Source organism: Procambarus clarkii, chromosome 76, assembly GCF_040958095.1.
Source record: "Procambarus clarkii isolate CNS0578487 chromosome 76, FALCON_Pclarkii_2.0, whole genome shotgun sequence".
Taxonomy (NCBI): domain Eukaryota; kingdom Metazoa; phylum Arthropoda; class Malacostraca; order Decapoda; family Cambaridae; genus Procambarus; species Procambarus clarkii.
The window spans coordinates 26,811,872-26,817,871 of record NC_091225.1 but is presented as its reverse complement, the minus strand read 5'-3'; the positions used below and the strand labels follow the sequence as shown (position 1 = coordinate 26,817,871).

General features: G+C 42.6%; 1 protein-coding gene across 2 annotated transcripts in view; it reads left to right on the top strand.

Annotated features, from left to right (window-relative positions):
- Positions 1–403: 403 nt before the first annotated feature.
- LOC138357121 (zinc finger protein 271-like) overlaps positions 404–6,000 on the top strand; it is a 77,753-nt gene continuing 72,156 nt past the window's right edge. For both annotated transcript variants that reach the window (XM_069313756.1, XM_069313755.1), the window contains exon 1: positions 404–478. The gene's annotated coding sequence lies outside the window, so the exon portion shown is untranslated. The remainder of the gene's footprint in view (positions 479–6,000) is intronic.

The window sequence follows — 6,000 nt, the reverse complement described above, 5'->3', positions numbered from 1 at the left end:
CCCCAGTTTGCAGGTGTTTGTTGCCCCGGTTCCGGATGTTATGGCGTCCCCGGTGGATGGACGAGACCCTTGGCAATGGGTGCTCTGGGAGGCGTTCAATGTAAGATTCCCGCGGGCCAAGTTCCCGGGCAAGTATGTGCTCTGATTTCTTGCGTATTTGCTCTATGACATGCTGTGTGCCCTTCTGGCTGTTTGTTTGCCCTGTTCTGTTATGTGCTTCTGCCTCTCCCTTTGTGCGTAGCTTTGCCGTGTGGCATATTAGTTTCTAGTGCTTGGCGTCACTCGTTTCGCGTTTTGGCTTAGCATTTCGCCTTTCCTGGCTTTGCGATTCACCCTTCACGGGTACGCCGGGGCGCATCCGATCCCACGATCGTCGTCGCCCCTAACTCAACAACAACAACAACAACAAAGCGGTCAGTTTGTGGTCCATGCAGTCAGCAAGAAGACAAACGCTTCATGCAATCACGCAAATATTATCGTAAGTAAACACTTATATTTTATAATATTATTAGATTCTGGTGCTGGCTATAGTGCTGGTGTATTGAGAGGTGAGGAGCAGTGGTGGTGTATTGAGAAGTGAGGGGCAGTGGTGGTGTATTGAGAGGTGAGGGGCAGTGGTGGTGTATTGAGAGGCGAGGGGCAGTGGTGGTGTATTGAGAGGTGAGGGGCAGTGCTGGTGTATTAAGAGGTGAGGAGCAGTGGTGGTGTATTGAAAAGTGAGGGGCAGTGGTGGTGTATTGAGAGGCGAGGGGCAGTGGTGGTGTATTGAGAGGTGAGGGGCAGTGGTGGTGTATTGAGAGGTGAGGGGCAGTGGTGGTGTATTGAGAGGTGAGGGGCAGTGGTGGTGTATTGAGAAGTGAGGGGCAGTGGTGGTGTATTGAGAGGTGAGGGGCAGTGGTGGTGTATTGAGAGGCGAGGGGCAGTGGTGGTGTATTGAGAGGTGAGGGGCAGTGGTGGTGTATTGAGAGGCGAGGGGCAGTGGTGGTGTATTGAGAGGTGAGGGGCAGTGGTGGTGTATTGAGAGGTGAGGGGCAGTGGTGGTGTATTGAGAAGTGAGGGGCAGTGGTGGTGTATTGAGAGGTGAGGGGCAGTGGTGGTGTATTGAGAGGCGAGGGGCAGTGGTGGTGTATTGAGAGGTGAGGGGCAGTGGTGGTGTATTGAGAGGCGAGGGGCAGTGGTGGTGTATTGAGAGGTGAGGGGCAGTGGTGGTGTATTGAGAGGCGAGGGGCAGTGGTGGTGTATTGAGAGGCGAGGGGCAGTGCTGGTGTATTGAGAGGTGAGGGGCAGTGCTGGTGTATTGAGAGGTGAGGGGCAGTGCTGGTGTATTGAGAGGTGAGGGGCAGTGGTGGTGTATTGAGAGGCGAGGGGCAGTGCTGGTGTATTGAGAGGTGAGGGGCAGTGGTGGTGTATTGAGAGGAGAGGGGCAGTGGTGATGTATTGAGAGGTGAGGGGCAGTGGTGGTGTATTGAGAGACGAGGGGCAGTGGTGGTGTATTGAGAGGTGAGGGGCAGTGGTGGTGTATTGAGAAGTGAGGGGCAGTGGTGGTGTATTGAGAAGTGAGGGGCAGTGGTGGTGTATTGAGAAGTGAGGGGCAGTAGTGGTGGATACAAGACACTCCGTACATTGAGAACATCGCACACTAATATTTTTACCACTTCGGACACCAGCTTTCGACGTTTCGCATATGTGTACGTGTTCCATATTAAAACGACAATATAATGCTATTAACAATTAAAATCTTATACTTAACAGGCATATAGTTATTAAATGAAATTTAGTGATGTAATAGACATAATCCGGAGTTGGTAAGGACGCCGCCCGCCAGCGTAAACACAACACACCCGAATGCCCACAAACACGATACAACGCACAAAACACAACACTTCTGTCAGTTTTTGGATAAACTCCTTTTATATTTATTATGTGAGAGTTATACTTGTATAAAATGATAACTATTATAGGTAAGCGCCTAATATTTAATATTAATCAATAAAAAAGAAGTCAGAAGCCACACGCCTGTCTGTACATGTCTTTTGTGTAAAAGTATTTTGGGCGCTCATGTACTTGTGCGCTAGCTGGCGTTCACAACTGTTCTCGCCTACAAGCATTAGAATTAAACAAACGAATTTATTTTTTCATTTATATACAAGAAGAGAAGGCTACCCTGGAGTCTGTAATATTCATCTGATCACTGGTCTCCCATTTGGTCCTCATTGCTTTATCTTACTATTATTGAATGTCAATAACCGTATTATGCAATTTCAATTTCTTCTATTTCTTTCTTTATTATGCACCCCATACCCATCCCGTGGGCGGTGGTGTAAAAGGATTACAGAGGCACATAATCGGTTCAGGAACTGAACCCTCTAGTTCGTTTAGCTAAGCAAATAACAATGTTTGACGCTAGTTACAAAATTATTAATGTTGTATACACATGTACACACACTCATACTGCAACCCGTTCTCGCAAATTCGTAAAGTCAATATTGACTTATTAACTACGTGCATAGGTGATATACTAAACATAATAGATACCCCTAAAAAGATTCATAGAAAACACCGACCTTACCTAACCTTGTTAGTATATTAAGATAAGCATCTTATTGCTTCGTAATTACAATTATTACTTAACCTATACCTATTATAGGTTAGGTAATAATTGTAATTACGAAGCAATAAGATGCTTATCTTAAGAGACTAACAAGGTTAGGTAAGGTCGGTGTTTTCTATGAATCTTTTTAAGGGTATCTATTATGTTAAGTATGTCACCTATGCACATATTTAATAAGTCAATATTGACTTATTAAATTTGCGAGAACGGGAATTTGCGAGAATGCAACATACATGTACATATACGTATATACGTATATATATATATATATATATATATATATATATATATATATATATATATATATATATATATATATATATATATATATATATTATATATATATATATATATATATATATATATATATATATATATATATATATATATATATATTATTAAATATGACCGAAAAAGTAAGATTAATAATTCTAACACAAATTTTCTCAATCTTTCGTACATTACGCTTCACTGTTGGAGGTAAATCAAAAATCACTTCTCCAAAATTCATTTTTATTTCTAGTCTGACGCGACACGGGCGCGTTTCGTAAAACTTATTACATTTTCAAAGACTTCACAAATACACAACTGATTAGAACTTACGTATCTCTGATTTTATATCTACATTTGAGTGAGGTGGGAGGGGAGATGTGGCATTAACACAAGACAGAACAAGAGGGGATATTAATAGGGTATTAAAAGTATCAACACAAGACAGAACAGAAACAATGGGTATTGAATAGAAGTGTTTGTAGAAAGCCTATTGGTCCATATTTCTTGATGCTTCTATATTGGAGCGGAGTCTTGAGGTGGGTAGAATATAGTTGTGCAATAATTGGCTGTTGATTGCTGGTGTTGACTTCTTGATGTGTAGTGCCTCGCAAACGTCAAGCCGCCTGCTATCGCTGTATCTATCGATGATTTCTGTGTTGTTTACTAGGATTTCTCTGGCGATGGTTTGGATATGGGAAGAGATTATATGTTCCTTAATGGAGCCCTGTTGCTTATGCATCGTTAAACGCCTAGAAAGAGATGTTGTTGTCTTGCCTATATACTGGGTTTTTTGGAGCTTACAGTCCCCAAGTGGGCATTTGAAGGCATAGACGACGTTAGTCTCTTTTAAAGCGTTCTGTTTTGTGTCTGGAGAGTTTCTCATGAGTAGGCTGGCCGTTTTTCTGGTTTTATAGTAAATCAGAAAAAGAAATGCAATGATTGAAATAATGAGAATGGAATTAAATTTACAGAGTGTGTGTGATAGAGTCCGTGACATTAACACTAGAGTATCTATTCGTTTCATGCGGAGAAAAGGAGGGGATAAGCTGTTTGAGAGCGTTCAGACCTGCTTGAGTGACTACACACTTCCAGGAAACTGAGGGAGACACGCTATACGAGAGGATTAGCTCATGACCTCAGGGAATACGACGTACTTGACTGCTGTAAACCCTCTCGAAAGTGTAATATGTCTGCTCCCTGGAAAGTACAGAAAATAGACGTCGAAATTGTACCCCTCAAGGTGAAAAAGATTCATCATGAACCGGGACAATTACGGTGTTTGTATGGAAGCATGATATCTCGGTTACCAAGAGGCAACAGTTTACATGTATATTGCGACGGGTCGGTGGCGGAGGATGGCAGGGCAGGGTGTGGTGTCCTAATAAGGGATTATACGGAGTTTGGGACTGTGGACAGGATAATTGAACTCCGGCTTAGTAATTATATATCATCCACACAAGCTGAACTGCAGGCCATTCTGGCGTGTTTGGAGGAAGTACGTCATGACGACAAAAATGTTTTTGTATTTGTCGATAGCCGAGGAGCACTGGAGTCCTTAAACAGTCGAAACCCAGTCTTCATGTCTATAGTGGAGGACTGTAAGAGAAGAATAACTGAGATACAGCTGAAAGGTTATAGTGTGAAATTCATGTGGATTCCATCTCATGTTGGAATAGTGCTCAACGAGGTGGCGGATGACTTGGCCAAACGTGCCACATCAAAACCACAAGTTGACATTGAATGTGAATTCACAATGAGACAAATAAGAAGCAAAATCAGAAATATTCAGGCACAGGCGGGAGTGGAGAGGAGAGAGATAATGTATGAGAGTAGTCAAACCATGCAACACTACATGTATGTGAGTCAAAACACCCATTTCACTTATGGTAAAAGGAGAAATGCTTGGAGTGACTCTATGTACATGCGGCTCAGGCTTGGGTACAAATATTACTGGGAATATGGGATAGATGTTCATGGTAATGACACGAAGTGTAAACTATGTGGTATGTTAAGGTCTCACACCCTTGCCCATTATATTCTTGATTGTCCGTTGATTAGTGTATATAGAAACACTGAGATAAGGACTGTTCCTGAACAAATAGCCTGGATGTGTCACAACGGAAAGGTTGATGATATTCTTGAGAGACACAAGAATTTTGCACCAAGATTGTAATATTTTGTTGAATTATCTGCAGGTGTCTTGCAAATTGTCTATACAGTATACCTAGGTCATAAAAGTATTTGTGTGTACGTCTGATACCATACTACTTGTGAAGGAGGAAATGTATATTTTTACCTCTCAAAATGTTTGGTAATGTGTTTATTTGTGATGTGTGTCTATGTATATATTAACACGTTGTACTGAATGGGGTGAGAATAGCTTGAGCTACCTCATCCCTTTGTGTGTATTTTACCTCAATAAACTTATTTCAATTTCAATTTCAATTTCAATCCTCATAATTTTTGCATCGTCGGCAAACATTGAGAGGAACGAATCTATACCCTCTGGGAGATCATTTACATATACCAGAAACAGTATAGGTCCAAGGACTGACCCCTGCGGGACTCCACTTGTGACGTCTCGCCAATCTGAGACCTCACCCCTCACACAGACTCGTTGTCTCCTGTTGCTTAGGTACTCCTCTATCCACCGGAGTACCTTCCCTCTCACTCCAGCCTGCATCTCCAACTTTCGCACTAGCCTCTTGTGTGGCACTGTATCAAAGGCTTTCTGACAATCCAAAAATATGCAGTCTGCCCACCCTTCTCTTTCTTGCCTTATTTTTGTTGCCTGGTCGTAGAATTCAAGTAACCCTGTGAGGCAGGACCTGCCATCCCTGAACCCATGTTGATGCTGTGTTACAAAGTTCCTTCGCTCCAGATGCTCCACTAGTTTTTTTTCGCACAATCTTCTCCATCAGCTTGCATGGTATGCAGGTTAGGGACACTGGCCTGTAGTTCAGTGCCTCCTGTCTATCCCCTTTCTTGTATATCGGGACTACGTTAGCTGCTTTCCAAATATCTGGCAGTTCCCCTGTTGCCAGTGATTTGTTATACACTATGGAGAGTGGTAGGCTCAGTTCTCTTGCTCCTTCCTTTAGAACCCAAGGGGAGAT